The 20800-nt window shown below is 39.1% G+C and overlaps 1 protein-coding gene across 4 annotated transcripts in view; it reads left to right on the forward strand.

Moving 5' to 3' along the window:
• LRCH1 (leucine-rich repeats and calponin homology (CH) domain containing 1) overlaps positions 1-20800 on the forward strand; it is a 259641-nt gene that overhangs the window by 919 nt on the left and 237922 nt on the right. The gene's annotated exons all lie outside the window — the stretch shown is intronic.

The raw sequence follows: 20800 nt of genomic DNA on the forward strand, positions 1-20800 counted from the left end.
AGACAAAGGTCGCGCCCTTGGCCGACCCAGGGGCACCGGCGTGGTGCCGCGAGGCCCTCTCGGCGACACAAGCGATAGGGCAGCTCGTTGTCTACAGGGTGGAGGTGCCGAGGCTTCCTCTTCCTGCGTCCGCGCGGAAAGAGCCGCTGCGATTGTCGTGAATCCAAATCCGCAGTCACTGCGCAGGCGGTCGGCTCTGATTCCTTGCTTTCAGCTAACCGCCCACACGGTTTGGTTCCTACCACCGAAGCTACCTAGTTCTCTGTAACCCGATCCTGGCGGGGGCCCTGGAAGGGACGGCATATAGCCTAATAAAAGAAAAGTAATTAAAGTGAGCCGGTTTTCCTGTGTGAGCCGGACAAGTTATAACTCGCGCCAATGAGCAGCCAGCTTTTTCAAGTTATGTCATGTGTTGACGTATTTCTGAGACCTCTGCTTTCTCTTTGGTAGCCGGAGTTCCTGGAGTGGGATCTATAAACAGGAATGGGTCGGTGGAACGCGATTGGGGCCTTGGGATCCCTACAGAACTGACTTGGTTTTCTACCATCCGGTCCAGCTCCCTGAGGGAGTGTTTCCATGTTGGCAAGCGCCCACCATTTCCCAGTACCCATTTTGGAACCGCTGCCCAGACCTTCTGGCTGTCATCACTTCTTGAGCCCAGTGTCAGATCCCCTGGATTCTGGATGGACTCAGCTCCAGATCTCCCAGTTTCCTCTTGTGGGGAAAGCAGGGGTTCGTTCAGGCGAACAAGCACTTGGCTTTTGGAGCTAGGTTTCCAGTGCCTTTTTTTCTTCCTTCAATTCAATAAACATCTATGGAGAGTCCCAGTGAGTATTTAGACAGAGTTCTGAGTTCAGTGGAGGCACACAGGGCCCTTCAGGGTCATTAAACTTTGTAATTTGGATTTAGGGATAGTCAGGAATAGGCAAAAAAGGAGGGAATTTCCAGAGTTGAGCTGTCAACAGCTGGGGAGTCTCTTGATAGGATCTCTTAGTTACATTTTCTCAAGTGGAAGTTATTCCAAAAATTGCCTGAATCATGAACTTAAAAAAAAATCTGTTAAGTTCTACTTCCCTTTTGCCATAGAGTGTACATGAACTATGGAAGGGTTAGATATGACTGTAGAAAATGGAGCTGGCATGACCAATAATAATAACATGCCTGTACCTTCAGTAGGGGGTTTGGAAGTTGTTCCTCTACTTCAGTTATGCTGCCCTTTATTTCCAAAGTTGGGTGAACTGCTGTGTTGACATTTCTTTGAGAAAACCTGTGCTTTTAAAAGCAGGGACAACTTCTTTACATTAAGAACTTACCATGTGTGGTAAATGCTTACAAATATTCCTATATTCCTTTTTTGCTTGCGTGTGATGAGCTTAGGTTGTGAGTTTTACAAGCTTTTAATTGTGAATCTCATTTGCACGTGTTTCAATGCTCAGAAAATTCTGTTGAGTTAACTAAGAGGCTTAATGGTAACTCCCATAAAAAATGCAATATTAATAACGGTAGGTGACTGTCACCTTAGTTTGTAGAAACTTACCACAACCCAATAAAGATTAAGAATATTCAGGGTAGTGAGCTATTTTATATGTGAATATCTGAACATGTTAAAGATTTGCTTCTGCAAAATATCTTTGCCTCAGGTCTAAAGCTGACTGTAAACCAAATGTGTATATATATATATATATATTTGTGTGTGTATATGTATATGTATATGCCATATATATATACATACATATATATTACTTTTTATTTCTCAATTACAGTTGGCACTCAGTATTATTATTGTTATTATTTTAAAATATATTTTTATTGATTTCAGAGAGGAAGGGAGAGGGAGAGAAAGAAACATCAATGATGAGAGAGAATCATTGATTGGCTGCCTCCTGCACACCCCCTACTGGGGATTGAGCCTGCAACCCAGGCATGTGCCCTTGACTGGAATCAAACCTGGGACCCTTCAGTCTGCAGGCCAATGCTCTATCCACTGAGCCAAACCAGCTAGGGCAACACTTGGTATTATTTTATATTAGTTTCAGGTGTACGGTATAGTGGTTACACATTTATATAATTTACAAAGTGATCTCCCTGGTAAGTCTAGTACCCACCTGGCACCATACACAGTTATTACAATGTTGGCTGTATTTCCTATGCAGTTCTTTACATTCCTGTGACTATTCTGCAATTACCAATTTGTACTTCTTAATCCCTTCACCCTTTTCATCTAAACCCCAACCCCCCTCCCATCTGGCAGCCATCAATTTGTTCTCTGTATCTATGAGTCTGTTTTTGTTTTGTGTATTATATTCTTTAGATTCCATATATAAGTGAAATCACATGTGTTTGTCTGACTTATTTCACTTAGCATTATATCCTCTAGGTCAATCTCACAAATGGTCAGATTTTATTCTTTTTTATGGCTGAGTAATATTCATTTGTATATGTGTACCATATCTTTATCCAATTATCTGTTGCACCCTATGAGCACTTTGGTTTGCTAATGTAAATAATGCTGCAATGAGCATAGGGTACATATTTCTTTTAAAATTAGCGTTTTGGAGTTTTGGGGATGCCTTTTATTTCTTTTTCTTGTCTGATTGCTGTGACTAGGACTTCTGATACTATGTTGGATAAAAATGGTGAAAGTGGACATCTTTTTCTTGTTTCTGATCTTAAGGTAAAAGCTTTTAGCTTTTCTCGTTGAGTATGATGTTAGCTGTAGTTTTGTCATATATGGCTTTTTTATGTTGAGGTAGATTTCCTCTGTTCCTTCTTGGCTGAGAGTTTTTATCATAAATGAATACTGGATTTTGTCAAATGCTTTTTCTGCTTCTATTGATATAATCATGTGCTTTTTATTTTTCATTTTGCTTATGGGGTGTATCATGTTAATTGATTTGTAGATATTGAACCAAACTTGCATCCCATGAATAAATCTCACATGATCATGATGTATGATCTTTTAAATATATTGCTGAATTTGATTTGCTAATATTTTGTTGAGGATTTTTACATCTATGTTCACCAGGGATATTGGCCTATAATTTTCTTTTTTTGTAATTCTAGAGGCCTGGTGCATGAATTCTTGCACCAATGGGGTCCCTTGGCCTGGCCTGCAGATACCCCCTGGTGGTCAGTGCACATCATAGTGAGCGGTTGAGCAGTCTTAGCATATCATTAACATATACACTTTGATTGGTTGAATGGCCAACCAGATGACTGGACACTTAGCATATTAGGCTCTTATTATATAGGATCTTTGTCTGATTTTGCAATCAGGGTAATGGTGACCTCATAAAATGATCTTGGGAGCTTTCCCTTCACTTGAATTGTTTTTCAGTAGTTTGAGAAGAATAGATGTTAACTCATCTTTGAGTGTTTGGTAAATTTCACCTGTGAAGGCATCTGGTCCAGGACTTTTTTGATTACTGATTTGATTTCCTTGGTAGTCATCAGCCTGTTCAGATTTTCTGTTTCTTCTTGATTCAGTCTTGGAAGATTGTATGTTTCTAGGAATTTACCCATTTCTTCCAGATTGTCCAATTTATTGATATATACTTATTTGTATTTTTTCTTATAATCCTTTTTATTTCTGTGATGTCAATTATTTATCCCCTTTAATTTCTGATTTATTTATTTGAGACCTCTTTTTTTTTCTTGATGAGTCTGAAAACCAAATGTATTCTGTCCTTTGTTCTGAAGACATTTACTGAGCACTGTTCCTTATTTGGAAGAACAAAAATCAAAATAAAACAAGAGTTAAAATTACCTCCAGTTTGCACTGTGTGAGTGGATAGTATGAGTAGTAGCATAAACAATAAAGATTAATATTTAGTTTACAGAATATTAATATTTCTGGATTAATATTTAGTTTACAGAATAACTCTTAAAATCAGAATGGCACATGAAGGTCCTTAAAGACCTAAGATTAAAGTGTACTTTTTGATAAATTTTATAAGATAGGAGTGGCATAAAAATATTTTCCTCACTGTTCAGTTGTACAGTAGAGGCCATTTAGTTTCTACCTTGTAAAAGTGCCTCTTCTGACAGCCACCTATGCAGAGTGCAGTTCTCTGCACTCTTGGGCCATGCAGCTGATCTGAACAGAAGATGTAAACACAGCAACATAGAGATCCTGGGCCACTCAGTAGGTGTCTAAAGTCATTCAAATGCAAACACATTTTTCATAGGGAAAAAACTCAGACTCTCACTTTGAGCCTGTTGAGTACTGATTTTGAGTTAAAATAGTTTTGTTGTCAGGGTCTGGTCCTTTTGCAGGTGAGAGGGAGGAAGAAAGGCTGATTCACTCAGGTTTGGTGACACAGGTGACACTGGCTGAATGGGAGAAGTGTGAACAAAAGAGCCGTGATCAGCACTTGGTGTGTGCACTGTGCTATCTGCATTATTCCTCTTAGTCTTCTCTAGAAGCCTATTCATAGCATCATTTACAGCAGGGGAGATTTCGATTAGGAGAAGTCAGGTAATATGCTCAAGATCATCCCCCGACTTAGATGGTGAACTGGTGATTGGACTTTGACAATTTCACTTTAGTATTTACATTTTTTACTATATTCCTATTAAGCAGGGAAAAGGTGGAAAGGAGCAGAATCTGGGGATTCAGTAAAATAACATTTATTCCATAAATACCCATCAAGCACTACTAAGTGCCAGGCACTGTTCTAGGCACCGGGCATACAGCAGTGACCAACAGAGAATCCCCGTATCCATGCTTACAGCGTTTTCATTCTACTTGGAGGGGGTTAGGGAGATAATGAACAAATTTATTTTGCAGGATGAGTAGGAACAGTTATAGTATACATATAATATCTTTGTTTTTAGAAATATACGTGCTGCATTGTATTAAAGGTGACTTGAATAGCTTGTAACAACAACAGCACAAACGATGACTAGTTATAAGTATAAAGAGGCATAATATTGAGCCTGATGAAAAGTATTGCACCAATCTATATACATAAAAGCCTGATATGCAAAGTGTCCCCTCAGGAGTTCAACCAATCAGGAGTTCGATCGCTACCCATGACATGCGCCGAACTAAGGAAGGCTCTGGCCAGCAGCTGGCAGCCACTAGGGACCCTATCTGTGCCCTGAGCCTCTAGTATGTGCATAAGGAAAGAAATTTTTTTTTTCCTCCTAGGTTTATCAAGTAGTGTCATTTTGGGATAGAGAAGTTCAAAAGGGTGTTTGCATGATTTAAAAAAAAGCAGATTGAAATGAATGAGTAAAAAAAGAAAGTATCTGTCTCAGGTTGATTGCAGAAGGTTCTAGAAAATAAAAGAAAGTCCTAGGATTTAATGTGCAGAACAATTGTTGAAAATTGGTCTCATTAAGGAGAGGGTGGAGTATATCATTGACAATATCTTTGTGAGGAGGCTGGAAACAGAAAAGACTTATGGGAAATGAAGAGCTTAGGCAGGCAGGAATATAGAATTGAAGCATAAAAAATATTCATTGAAGTCCTGCATATGCAAGTGCAGAAGATGGTAGTTGATGCAGAGTGTAAGACAAGACAGGAATACAGGAGGAGCAAACAGTTCCAGAAAGTCCTGGGAGCCTCCAGACAGATCAAGGTGATGCCAAATACCACAGATAGACTGTCTGCAAAATTCAGAAGAAAAGGCCATTTCAGTTAACCTGGCTAGGGAAGACTTTCATCATAGTGCAGGTGGGATTTGGGTTTGGTTTTGTAAGATGAAGAGAGTTTGGATAGAAATGCCTATGAAGATTCTATGGTTGGAAAGATAGTTAAAAAATGTGGAGTGAGAACCTGACAGACTGAGATCGGTAAATAAATTAGTAAGAGAGAGCATTTAAGCCTATGGTCATATCCTCCCACCCGACTATCACTGTATAATGGGTAACAGAGCATAGGGCTCTTACGCCCTTTAATTTGGACATGGCCCACAGGCCTGGGATTTGTCAGCCTGTGAGACTAAAGCTCTAGTCTGAGCTAGCTCTCTTAAATGTCTGTACACATTCAAAGAATCTTCTGTGAGATATGTGGGCAGGCTTATCTACTGAAGGCTGCCTTCCTCATCCCAGGACCATTCTATAGCAATGGAGTCCTTGGGGATATTAGGATTCTTTACTCATTGGAATTCACACAGGGCTTGATAAAGAGAAATCTCTTTGTTTTGAAAAACATGTTCTGTTCCATAATCTTGGCCATAAAGATTTTTTATTACAAATGGAATGACACTTTTGAAATCACATACTTAAAAAGTTATACCTAATTTCAAATTGTTTTCTGCTATTAAATTTATTAGTTACTTCTCTAACTATCATTTATTGTAATCTCTACCATATTAACACCTATTTTCATTACATGTATTCAAAATACTTCTCCATTAATAAGTGATGAGTCACATCCTTTTTCTTCCTATTATTATCTTTTTCTTCTGTTAGCTTTAATTTCCTTGTTAAGGTGTAAAACTTTTAGAACAGCTTAGACAATATATATCGTGGTTGGGAATCATACTCAGATGTGCTCTTCCACTAGTCTGTGTATGGTGAAAACCGTCTCCACAGACAGACTGCTGGCATCATTGTTTGCATGATAGAGTGCTCTTTCTTGAAAAGGCAGGGGCACACTGCTCATGTTTCTAGAATAATATATACAATTATAGGCCATAGAATGTAAAGTTTTGTTCTGTGCCAGTTTATAAAGGACATTCAAGGTTTGACCTTCATCACTGAAATGATTCCACTGGGTAGTCTGTCAGTTACTGCAACATCTTATTTGATTTTTGGCATACCCCACTATTTCAAACTTTATCTAAGTAACTGACTAAATTTTTTTTGAGTTTTGTTGCAAACTTAAATTTTTTCCTGCTGTAGTTTAGCAGTTCTTCAGTGTAAACATTTAAAGGGTAGATAGATACCTTTTGAAATCCATGTTGATGTTGATCAGTTCAGAAGTCAATTCCTTTTTGCTTTTGTTGTCCTTCTGGTGTGTACAGACTTTTTCTATTCTGTTATTCAACTCCATCATTGCTTATTTAAACATAAATTGTTTCCCTATTTTGTGTGTACTTTCTATTTTTCCCCTTATATGTCTGTCTGTATCTATATCTATCTAATCTATATGTGTTGATATAGATACAGATACAACTATAGATATAGATATAAAGATTTTTTTGTTTACACTGGGCAGCATTTAATTTCTCTCCCCAAAGTCATTTCTCCACAGATGCTGCATTAAGTATGCTTTTCTAGAAATTTGGCAATTTAAATGGCAGAAACGCTATTAACTCTACTTAGGGTTGTTATGCATTCATTTGTCAGGCCATATTGTCTGTGCATCACAAAAACCTGTATGTGATGCCACTTTCCAGGTTTGGTTTAACATTTTAGAAAATTAGACTTCTGCCTTAGCCTTAGAGAGATGCCAGGGGAATCTGGCCTGGGTTCAGATCTGGAAATGAACCAAGATCACCATTTGTGAACACTTTCAATGATGTGTCAATTGTTGGAGTTAAGGTAAATTGGTGTTAATAGCAGAGTTTATTTCAAATTATAAAATTAAAAGTACAATCTATCATAAAAGTTTTAAGAATGTCATCCATAAAACCCAACTACATTTACATATCTGATGTCTATATGTATAACTTATAAGAAGTCTAGAAGTCTGTCATTGCTGCTAATTTTTGTTGTCTGGAAGTTTTTATGCACCAGAATTTTCAGTTGCTATATTTTAGATAGTGATTTTATGTGTGTGATGTAATTTTTATTTAAAAAAAAAAAGGCAAGAGAAGGCAAAAGTTAAAAAAGAAAGGTCAGAATTCCAAGTAAATCTTAGTTTAGGAAAATTGGGCCTGCTAATATAGATGCAAACTTGAAGCATGCCCGTGTTTTCTGCATCTTAATTTAAGAGTTCAGTAGTGTTGCTTCCATGTACTATATAGTAAGAAGGAATACATTTGGAAGCCATCTGTTCCCACAAAGTAACTCAAAAATAAAGTGAGATTGTTTACATGAATAGAAAGTTGATGACTGTGAGAATTTGGCTTTTCTTTGTAACAGAAGGGAAATGTTTTTATAGTCAGATTTCTATATATGTTCACAGGCCACAAAGGAGAATATAAGTGGGAAAAAGAAACCAAATTAGAGAACAATTTTTGATTTGCAAAACAGAAATATTTTATTTTTTTGTTTGTTAAGAAATTTTTGCTCCTCTGTTAAGATGATGTTGATACCAGGCAAGAGAAGGCAAAAGTTAAAAAAGAAAGGTCAGAATTCCAAGTAAATCTTAGTTTAGGAAAATTGGGCCTGCTAATATAGATGCAAACTTGAAGCATGCCCGTGTTTTCTGCATCTTAATTTAAGAGTTCAGTAGTGTTGCTTCCATGTACTATATAGTAAGAAGGAATACATTTGGAAGCCATCTGTTCCCACAAAGTAACTCAAAAATAAAGTGAGATTGTTTACATGAATAGAAAGTTGATGACTGTGAGAATTTGGCTTTTCTTTGTAACAGAAGGGAAATGTTTTTATAGTCAGATTTCTATATATGTTCACAGGCCACAAAGGAGAATATAAGTGGGAAAAAGAAACCAAATTAGAGAACAATTTTTGATTTGCAAAACAGAAATATTTTATTTTTTTGTTTGTTAAGAAATTTTTGCTCCTCTGTTAAGATGATGTTGATACCGGGCCATCTCGATTTATAGTATATCTGTTACTCTTCCAGGACATTTTTAAGCCATCAGAGTCAGGCTATATGATTTTGGAATATTCCTTGGTGTTTGCTGTTCTTCCTTCTGCTGTGTTTCCTCAGTCTGTTTGCTGGAGGGGTCCTAAGACCCTGAAGATGAAACAGGGCCAGGAGCCCTTCAGCTCAGTGAGTCTTGAATTTTTCTTCACTGTTCTCTCCAAATGGTCAGAAAGAAGCCACATCTTAGTTTTTTAATTTTCTGGCTTCTCCTGTGGCCTTGTGCAAGCCGACCTTTTAGTGTAAGACATGGAGTTTTGCTACACAATGTATTCCTCTAATATTTTTTTAAAATGTATTTTTATTTCAGAGGGGAAAGGAGAGGGAGAGAGAAATAGAAACATCAATGATGAGAGAGAATCATTGATTGGCTGCCTCCTGCACACCCCACACTAGGGATCGAGCCCGCAGCCTGGGCATGTGCCCTGACCAGGAATCGAGCCATGACCTCCTGGTTCATAGATCCATGCTCAATCACTGAGCCACACCAGCTGGGCTTCTTTCAGATTCTTGATGTTGATGCCCTACAGTATTAGGAGTAGCATTTGTGTGTCTGACCTAGTTCCAGCAACTTAGCTCTGATTTAATTCACTTTATCTCTGCAGGCAACCGTGACAATTTCAAAGATAGCACTATCCACAGACAGCCTGAGTTGGCCTTCCTCTAGATTGCTTTCATTTCACTTGTCCAGGTCATTTCCCTCACTTCCCCTTCCCCCTGCCCTGTAAGGTTCTGCTTACCCCACTCTCTTTTGTCCACTCCCTGAGCCTGCTCACAACACACAGGATCCTGCCAGCCCCTCCTTGTGGATCTGAGCACTACAAACCTTGAGGATCCTTTGCATTATTTCCTTATGGCATTTTTTGATAATTATTGCCTTCCTCTTTTGGTACTTTTCCCATGTTTAAGCTCTTTCCACCTTTATTAGCCTGTGAGGTCTGGCTAGGCAGGTGTTTTTCCTCATTTTTTATGTGCCTTTCATGGCTATCACAGAAAGTGCTAGATACACATCAGTGCATTATTCTGTCTCTTCTTTCCCACTCATAGTCTACTCAGTGTCTCCGCTAGTAATCCATCATCTTACATCTCTCATGATGCCATCCCCTACCTGTACACATTTTGCTGATCTGCTGCGATTTTCTTGGTGATGACCTTATTTTTTTATCAGATGGCATCTTTTCTACTTCTCAGCATCATCCACTATTTTAGTTGGCTTGGGCTCCCATAACCAAACACCACAGACTGGGTGGCTTAAACAACAGAAATTTATTTGTCATAGTTCTCGAGGCTGAGTCCAAGGTGTTGGCAAGGTTGGTTTCTCCTATGGTGTCTTTCTCTGGCTTGTAGGTGGCTACCTTCTCCCTATGTGTTCATATGGCCTTTCCTCTGTGCCCACGCATCACTGGTGTGTCTTGTGGGTCCAGACATCCTCTTATAAGGACACCAGTCACATTGGATGAGGTCCTACCCATAGGAGCTTATTTAACTTTAATTACTTTAAAGGCTTGTTCTCCAAATACAATCATATTCTGAGCTACTAGGGGTTAGGGTTTCAATATCACTTTATGGGGACACAATTCAGCCCAGCACGCTCTCACCCCTGGTGTAGCTGGTAGCTACAGCTCCTCCCCCAGTCTGTATAAACTGACTGTACCTGTACATGGCTGCCCTTCCACAAGTCTGGGACCTGGCCTATCTTGTTCACCATCCCATCCCAGGATCTAGCATAGCACTCATGTGTTCCTGTCTCTGCTCAGTAAATACTTTTAAGCAGGTGAATGTACTGTGAAGTGGGGAAGAAACCACCTTTATATTTAAAAATGGGTGACTCTGACTTGTCTAGAGCCCCTTTCCTCCTTCACCATCTCTTCAATTCAGCGTAGTCTTTTTGTTGTTTGACAGGCAGGTCCCCAGAATTATTCTTTCCTCTCAACAAAAGTTAAAACAAAGATGAGGCTGTTTCCCATCAACAGTTGCAAGTGTTTGGTAATCATTGTTACATTCAGAGGTAGAATGAGTTACAGTGAATTCTGAAGGAGTTGGAAGGGATTTTATTGTATCAAAGATTGCTTGAAATTAGCAAATAAAGTAATGCTAAACAGTTTTTGAGCACCTATCGTGGATAAGGAACTGTGGATGATTAAGAAAATAGAGACATAGTTCTACCTACTTTTCAGAATTTCATAAGGATTAACAAAATAACATATCCCTTATCAGATGTGTCATTGGCAAATATGTTCTCCGATACAGTAGTTTCCTTTTACATTTTGTTTTTGCTTTCTTTTGCTGTGCAGAAGCTTTTTAGTTTGATGTAGACCCATTTGTTTATTTTTTTCCTTTGTTTCCCTTACCCGGTGATATATCAGTAAAAATATTGCTATGCAAGATGTCTGAGATTTTATTGGCTCTGTTTTCTTCCAGGATTTTTATGCGTTATAAGGTCAGAAGGAAGGAGTGTGGGGGACTGTATAAAAGAAGATGAAGAGTGTGGCTAAAGAACATGTATGCATAGCCTATGGTCAGACAATAGTGTGGTGAAGGCCAGGGGAGGGGTGGACAAAGGAGGAAGCTAGGGGATATCTGTAATAATGTCAACAATAAAATAATGTATTTGAAAGTACTGTACACATACGATATTTTCATTAATAAGTGTCATCTTCAGATAAAGCCTTTTAGCCCTCAGCCAAAATGGCTTTTTTTCCTCTTCTTTCATCAGTATAGTTTAGAGGTTAAAAATGTTGGCTTTGTCCATTGTAAATTGCATCACTCTGACCAGAATCCATTTCCTCACCTGTAAAATGGGAATAATATGTACTTAGTAGAGTTGTTGTAAGGACAATGATTATAGTAACAATAGACAATGTTATCAAGTGCTTTCTTTGCCAGATATTATTCCAAATGTACTCCAAATGTTTTAGATGTAAATACATGTATTAAATATGATTAATGTATGTAATACCTCATTTGACTCTTGCTAAGTGTTTTAATTGTAGTAGGAGCTTAATAACTAAACTGTTCTAGCTGTCATCTAGGTTCCACCCAACTTCCTGTATCTGGTTCACATTCATCTGATTTGTAGCTTGAAGAGGGAGTTTAGGTAGCTAGAAACCATTCATTTACATCTCTCTTATTTAATAACTGAAGATACTGAGGCTCAGGCAGCTTAAGTCACACAGCAGGGTGGATGGGTGCCTGAGCCAACCACAGTCTCACAATCTCATACCAAAGGGCTGTTTCTTTAGAGCCAGGGGGCAACATTGGATGGATGGAAGACCTCCCTGCCTCTGTAGAGTTCTCAGGTCAAACCCACGCAGACCAGCCATGTGGAATATTTCTAAAAGAATAAAAAATACCATGAAACCTTTACTAATGTCTGGTCCAAAGTTAGGGAAATAAGTTATAAAACTGATAGTGGTTATAGGTGAAATGTGTTAGTTCAGGATTTTACTGCATGTGGTTTGGGGGATATGCCTGGGCCCCATATAAATTGGATTCCAAAAACTAAAAGGCGTGTAGGAAGTCCCCAACTCACAAAACAGAAGGCCACCATGGTCTTTCATAACAAGGTTTTTCTTAGATCTTGGAATATATTTTCCTATGGGACTAAAGTAGTAAGTGGTGGCTTGGTTCTCTCACTAGTCTTCTAATTAACCTCGCAGAGGTGGGGCTTCATGTTAATAGTGATTTCTTCCTTTTTTTTTTTTTTAATGCAACCTCAGTTCTGACATCAAGTTCTGAATCTGAAGATTTTGGCATCAGCCTGTGAATGAAGTTCCCCTACCTTCCCCCAGGCCCTTTGGTCAGTGGGACCAGCATACTGGAGACCCCCATCTCATTGTTGTGGGGAGCAATGGTTGGCATTTAAATCAGTGGAGTCGGCTCTGGGACTGGATGTGGCCTCCGGGCTGAGGAGGAGCTGACTCAGGAGATGCCCACTGAGGGAGACGGGCAGGAATTTAAACACTTCTCTGCTTAATTTAGATATTTCTTATATATTATCTCCCCAATTTATTAATTTTAGAATTTGAAGCAAGTTACTGAATCTCTGAACTTCATTCAGGTTTGTAATTTGTTAAAAATCACTTCTCCTTTAGGATTGTGACGAGGCATGAGGTAAGGTGTGGTACCCAGGCAGAGTAACGGTGTGATCAGTAGTGTGATCAATAGATGTCACTTGCCTTCCTTGATTCCCATGACATTATGTGTTATAGTTTTCTCAGGAAAATAAGTAATTGCAAGTTGTCAATGTATCATTAGCACAGTGGCTAAGAGCACAGACCAGCCTGGGTCTTAGTCCTGGGTCCACCATCACATGGCTATTTCTTAACCCCCCTGTACTTCAGTTTCCTCATCATAAATTGGGGATGATGATGATAATAATAATAATGATAGTGTTATGGTGACGAGTAAGTGAATGAATATCTGTGCAAAGTGCTTAAGTCAGTGGTTGGCACTGACGTTTGCCAGCATTAGACTCCATTATCTTTAGCAAAGAGATTCAATATTATGAGGCACAAGAAGACTAGTTACATTCCTAGAAATAGTGCAATATTAATAAAATGGTATTAATATCCAGAAAGCTTGAGTATACATGTTTTCAGTTTGTGTAAGTGATATTTATATTCTTTTGACAGTATTTGGAGGATATTAGTGTAGGAGGTTTTTATTATTGCAGCTCTAGCTATTCAGAGCTATGTGAGAAATCCCAGACTAGACGGTGAAATGGTTTTCCTTGGGTTATGTTGCTAGTAAGTGGTTGAGCCAGGACCACATCTTCTGAATTTTGATGTGATTTCCATTCATTCCTCAATTTCAGTGTTAGGTATGATTTGATTTTACCAGGACAAAGAAATCCCGAGGAGGACACAGCTAATAGAGCAGAATGAGTTAAGAACTCTCCCAGTGGAGAGTGAGGAGTCACATTCTGGTGCCACACTGTGTATTTGGGAGAAGGGTGCCAGGACCAAGGCTTGTTTGGAGGCAGGGGATCAGAGAGGGGGAAAGGAGGGGCTGGGGCCTGAGAGTGGGTCTTGGAGTGCAGCTCTTCGTCCTCTGCAAGAGTCCTGCCATTGTTTTAAAAGCTTTTCCATATTAAAAATAAATAAATAAATTTATCTCCCTTTTATGCTCTTGGCAAAGAACAGTTTTGTGAATCTTTTTATGTTCTTGACAACTGCTCTGAGGACGTGTAGCTAATAATTTTTCTGTAAGAAGTGAGAAAATTTCTGAGGAGGCAAAGATTTAAGAATACATATATAGATTTAAACATACCTCCTCTTTTCACTGTTTTTCTGGCATCTAGCTTTTATTTTGAACTTTAATCAGAAGTTAGTTCATTAAAAGCTTTGCAACAGGTTCCCTATCACCCCGAAGTTACTGATAAGGAAACTGATAGGGGATACCATCTAGGTCCAGGGTCCTTGAGAATGTTTCCTCATTCAATTCTCACTACCACCTCGAGGATAGGTAGTGTCCTTGTTGCCAAGAAGGAAACTTGCCAGTTAGGCAATCTGAGTGTGTTTGTAAATCCAGTAGAGACAGAGCCCAAACTGGAATCAGAACTCTGTTGAAGTTCCTGAGTCCCTGCTATGCTTTTTATAGTGCCACTAAGTTTTTAGAGCTGGAGGATTGGGTCAGAGGAGATTCTGCAGTGAGAATAAGCCCAGACAGTAATCCCTGGGGTGACTCAGACTGAGGAGCAGATCTCTGAATAACACCCAGATCCTGTACTAATGTTATTTTCCCCACTAATCTGAAGGTGGAGGCAGGGCCCAGGTGTAGGCACAGGAGTTTAGTTCTAATCCTCACTTGTTTGTAGTAGCCAGTTATCAGCTCCATTTCTAAGAACTGTGTTTTAAAGCAAGTGATAATTAATAGTATTAAAAATTCTCCAAGGTAAGTATTATTTAAAAATGTAAATAAATACATATTTGGGTTTTTATTTTTGGTATAAAATTTTGTTAGACTATATAATACATCACCTAAGTGTACATCGTATTTACAATTTATTAGATTGTATTCCCTCCAGCGAGAAAAGAATGAATAGCCATTGGGTGAGTGACCAGGAAGTTTACTTTTTAGAATGTTGCCTTTGTAATATAAGTGTTTACATTCTAAAAGCTGTTTTAACCCTGGCTGGTGTTGGTCAGTGGTTAGAGCATCAGCCTAAGCACTGGAGGGTCTCCAGTTCCATTCTTGGTCAAGGGCATGTATCTGGGTTGCAGGTTTGATCCCCTGCTGGGAGGCAACCAATTGATGTATCTCTTTTACATCTATATTTCTCTCTCTCTCTCTCTCTCTTTCTCTCTTCTCTCTCTCTCTCCCTTCCTATCTCCTTTACACTCTCTCTAAGAAAATCTCTCTAAGAAAATCTAAGAGGATCAACAAGAATGACAACAACATCAAAAAGCTGTTTTATTAAGTAGTTGCCATTGATTTGATATATAAAAATGCATTTTATTTTGCAGTGAAGATCTTTGAATACATTAAGTAATTGCTTTTACAATTTTATAAATGAAATAACACAGCAGCCCATTTTGGCTAAAATGGCAGCATGGTTTATGATGAGAAATAACCAAAAGTTTTTATGTTTATGCAAACTGATGTGATTCAAAGGAATCTGACTGTGCAGTTGAAGGCAAATAGATCTTTCTTTGTACACATCCCATGGAGGAGTGGATGGTAATCTCTACATGCAATTTAAAGCAATTATGTGTTTCTGCCTGGTCTTTAGAAAGCCTGGTTAAATCAAAGTTGATTTTATTTGTGCCACTCATTCCAGTGGCTATAGTCCTGTAATAAACATGTAGCTGTGGTTTGTACTGATTTTTGCAATTAGTACTTTCTTGTATCTGTGCACTACTTTCAAGCACTACTATGCAGTAACTTTACTGATGTCCCTAAGACTGGTCCATTTCATGAAATTCAGTTGCAGCTGTGAAGACTTGCTGTTTCTCCCCACCCCCACTTGCAAACAGTATGTTAATAAAGATTTGGTATCTTAAAGGGAAATTTGCACAGTGAGAGTTCTGAGGTACTGTGCCATGATAGAGCCCTTAATGTCTGCCTCATAGAGTGACAAAGACAGCATAACCCAGCTAAGTGCATTCATAATCAGGCTGCCTGGGTCCTTCTAAAGTGGTTTCACAGTTTTGGTGTGTGTGCCCCCTTGTGTCCCACTGTCTCAGACTCTTTCTCCTGGCAACCAGTTTGTAATCTCAATACTACATGGCTTAGAAGAGGCCTGTTACTTTTGAATGAAAGACTTCAGCTCTCGGACATAATCACTTTCCAGAATTCTATGCCACACTCTTTTATTTTTTCAAAAGAACCTTAGGTCACTGTGGACATCATAGGAGGTGCTCTTATAGGAGGATCATAAATAATGTCATCTTAAATCCAGGTTTGCTGAATACAATCTGGTTTATACCTCTTACCCTGGCCTAATGAATGATAGGACCTCCTTTTAATACACTCTGATTTGGGTGACAAATTATATGGTCACTCTACTCATATGGGACCATATACACCATCTATTAAGAATAACTAATATAGAGACAAGTGACTTGCCCATACCACCAGTTCGTGTCAGATTGGGTCTAGAATCGAATGGCTTACCCTAGTCATCTCTGTCAACTGCCCATACTGCTGTCCATTGAAGTAATGACAATGCTTGGATGGTTTCTCTTTTGGGTCTTTGGCATTTGTCATTAATTTTAGTGGGCAAATACCAGATTCATTTTTAAACTATGAAATGTAGCATACATAGAAATGTAGCATTTTGAAACAGCTTGTTAACTGTCTGTTTAGTCACACTAATATTTTAACTCTATTTATGAGTGGCATTTTATTTTATTGTTAGAAAAAACTGACACTAAGCCAAGGTTTTTGGGGTCACTTGAGATGATGAAGTGCAAGTCCTAAGAGCATTTGTTGAGCACCTGTTGGGTGTCAGTGACTTTGCTGACATGATCTCATTCTTCCCCTCAGCTGATTAAGGTAGGTGTCAATTACCTTAAATTTTGTTGAGTGCAGAAACTGAGTCTCATAGATGTTAAGCAGCTTACTCAATATCCTCACATGGAAAGTGAGGGAGCCAATTTGAACCACAGCTGTCTGACTACAATGTTCACCTTTCCTACCAAGGACGCTGTCATTAGAACTGCCTTTTACTGGAGAAAGTCGAGCACATGGGCTAGACCCCTGGTTGTATCCTATAGCACTGGGACCATGTGAAGGTCACTTGCACATTTCCTGGCCCAGCCTCCTCCTGCAGCTCTCTCTTGCTTGTCCGCCCAGGGTCAGCTGCCTGACTGGGGATGTAATGGGCCTCTGGAATCTGGTGCTACCCTGCTTCTCTCATTGCGTTTTTCTCTCACCCTCCTCATGGGTCTCTGTGGCTCCAGTTGCCTTTTTCTTTAATGTTCCTTATGTCCCAGGTTAAGTGCCTCTACTTCACCTTTGATTATACCTGTCCTTACCTCTCTGCATTTGCCAAATAATATAAAACAGACAAACAAAAAAACAATAAAAATTAAAACTCCAGTTCTCTGGTCCCTGTCCGTCATTCCAAAATTGTAACTCCTGCCTCTTCAATGATGTCTCAAACCCCAGCCATCCTCTCCCCCATTCACCTCCAGCTTTTCTGCACTTTATGCTTTTGGTCTATAATAGGTGCTTTAAGTGATTGAATTAATCCTTAATTGTTCTTTACTTTCATGTCTTTTTTCCAACTTATAATAACAATAAGAATGATAATAGCTTTATTTATTGAGTCAGGTATTGTGTTAGAGTACTTTAGGCAGCTTCTCTCATTTAATCCCCCAAACAATCTTAAGATACAGATATATATTTTCTTCCTTTTTGACAGATAAGAAAGTTGTGTCTCAGTAAAAAAAGAAAAAGCCTGGTGTTACACAGCTATCAAGTGGAGAAACTAGGATTCAAATCCAGTTTGACTTGAGTGGTCACATGCTACATTCTACTGACTCCTGCAGTCTCTTCAAGAGAGTGGAAAAGAAAGGGAACTGTCATTTAGCATGCTTTTACTGGACATGTAGTAGAGGTGGTTTAACATTCTCTCACATCATTTTACCCTCATGCTAAACGTTAGATACTATAGTCTCCAAAAAGAAATGAGGCTTTGTTTAAATAATTTACTCAAGGTCACAGAGCTGATAAGTGGGTACATCAACATTAAACCAGGCCTTTCTGCCCCTAGAGATACCCCACTATGTGCATAAGAAATTCCATCTATATTTGTTTTCTGATTCTCTGCAGAGCTGAGCACAGTGCTGGATATTAGTGAATTTCAATTAGTTATATGTTGATTGAAAGAAAAAGGTTCATTTTATTCTGTTAGAAGCATGAACATAGAAGGTATATTCTAGTAGGGAAGAGTGGAGCCCATAAAAATGTTATATTTTGAGAAGAGAGAACATACAAAGATGAGGTGGAATAGATACTTGAATGGCATGGCAACTGCAGAAATTTTTTTGTTATCTTTTGAAAGATTTACTTTATACATTCTTCAATTTTATGCTAGTAGATCAGGAATGTCTACAATTTAAAGACAGCAGATGATGACTTAGAATTCCTGTTCAGATTTTGCAGTTGCTCTGTTGTTAGTCTACTCCATCAGCTGAATCTGTTCCATCAGCTGACCTCCCCACTTCTCAGTGCCCTTCTCAAGTGCAGAGTTAAATGCTAATGGTCAGTTTGACACCTGCCCCCCCTCCCTCTGCTCCCCTTCCCTTGGTCAATTTGTAGACCACTGAAACTCACCATAGAGCTCATCTTCAGAGTAAATAACTATTAAAAAAACTCAAACAAAAAAGGAACTCTTTTATGTTCTAAAAATATGTTAACCATATGTTAGAATTTAGTTGATCAAACCACACATTCTCCAACTGTCCTGTGCACCTTGTGATTCTCAAGTTGTTAGTACAAGTAACCTAATTCTATGAGAGGACAGGTCTACATCAGGTATGGTTCCTGGGTCTTGGGATATGTCCTCTACTTTCCTTTTTATCCACTGGGTATTTCTGTTGAATGTGCTAAGATAACAGTTGGCAGTGGTAGATGCATTGTGTGCGTAATTGGTATGAGACTCACATGTGGACTTTTGAGTGATGGGCACCAACTCTGCCTTCCAGATGTGACCCTTTGTGCTCCCAGTACCTGGAGAGATGCTAGCTGGGTGCACTGGGTTTTCACAAAGTGTGCTAGCTGTGTCATCTCCCAGGGCAATGGAGCTTCTTAGAATTGTACATGATGTGAGATTCCTCCCAGAATAAATACCCAAGTACTCAAATCACCATGTTCTTGTCACTGGCTTCTATCCCTTTCTTGTGACCATCCATGATGTCTCAAACCATCATTGCTATTTAGGCATTGGGCTTGGAATCCAAAAGATCAAGGTCAAATTCTGGCTCCATCACTTACTGATTAGGTGACTTGGACAATTCATGCACCTCTCTGAGCTCTGATTTTTCATCTGTAAAGTGAAAATAATAAAACCTATTTCATGGGGTTACTGTGATAATTGAAATAACAAATTCAGAGTATATCACACTTGGCTCGTGTAGGTGTGTCTGTAAGTGTGACATTGGTAGTAGCTGCTTTTTGAACTATGATGTCCTCTTTTGGGGAAGAGGGATCTTCTCATTGATCCCAATCCCCATCTGTGCTGGGATTTGCATCTGTCTCTGTCATTAGTCTGGGAACATATTTCTTGCCTCTGTTCCCTTGGTCTGCCATTCCCTGCACTACCCTTCCTCCTTGTACTCTCCACTCTTGGCAGTGCCTCCCCTGACTGATAGTGCCACTACTCACCTAGCCTGGAGCTTTACTTGTTGACTGGAGGACTTTGACTGTCTCCCCTTGGCTGCCCAGTCAGCTGTAGCTCCTCTGAGACTGCGGTCGATTCCCTGACTGAATACGTTTGTCATCTTATTTGAGCTGTCCTGGGACTCATTGCAACACTTCAAGCTCTGTGACTTTAATTTGGGACACAGTCTATGATATGGCATGGTGTCTGAGCTTTTGGTAAAAGATAAAATGGGAGGGAGGCAAGGAAGAACAGGGGAGGGAGGGAAGGAGGAAGAGAGAAGAAGAGAGGAATGGATGCTGGTTGGAGAGCAGGGTGATGTAAAGGGAAATTTTCCTTAGCAATATGAATACTTAGAGTGATGATTCTTAAAGGATGGGCTATAGTTTGGCAAAAATATTTATAACCATTATTATCATTATATTGATTAAAGGGAAAAGCTCAATAAAATCTTCTTAATTTGTGGTGTAATGTAGAATATAGAGTGAGAAGGCAGTATATAGGATATGGGTACTAGAAGGCACTGAAACATGACAAGACTAAAAGGCTTTCTAAGTTCAGAAGTTCTGCATTTACCCCTCACACTGCATGAACTAAGAAGAGCTGTGTTTTTTCATTCATTCACCCAACAATTATTTATTATCTAGTATATGTGACCGGCCGAGGAACTTGTCCCTTCCGTCTGCTTATCTCCGTATGTGTGATGAGTGTAGCAGTGTGCACAGTAGCTTGGATCCTCATCTCCAAGGTTGGGGTTCCTGCTCCTCCACTTCCTGGCCTAGTGATCCCGGCCAAGTTACAGAACCTTTCTGTGCTCTAGTCTCCTCACTTGTAAATAGAAATGATAATTGTATCTATTTCAGAGGCCTTTTGGGAGTAGAACATGTAAGGAGTGTAGGACAGTGCTGGACATATGAGCAACACTCAATAATCATTAGTTATTATTTGTTTCTTATTTATTTGCTTCTTTCTTGTTATCTCCCCCTCCATCATCAAATGCTGAGAGAAACCTAGTTTTTCTTTTTCTCTTATAACTAGTCTCCCTAGATCCTAGGACAGTTTCTAGCCCATAGTAGGAAGTTAATAAATATTTCAACTCATTAGATGAATAAATGAATGGGGATGGCTGCTTCCTATACAGTCGTGAACAAAATGTGGTGCCTGCCATCATGGAGCTGCCAGTTAGTCTAGTGGAGGAGAAACTAGTGAGTGTAATGACAAACGGTGACAACTGACATGCAGGGAAA

This window comes from Myotis davidii, unplaced genomic scaffold (assembly GCF_000327345.1).
Source record: "Myotis davidii unplaced genomic scaffold, ASM32734v1 scaffold888, whole genome shotgun sequence".
Lineage (NCBI taxonomy): Eukaryota > Metazoa > Chordata > Mammalia > Chiroptera > Vespertilionidae > Myotis > Myotis davidii.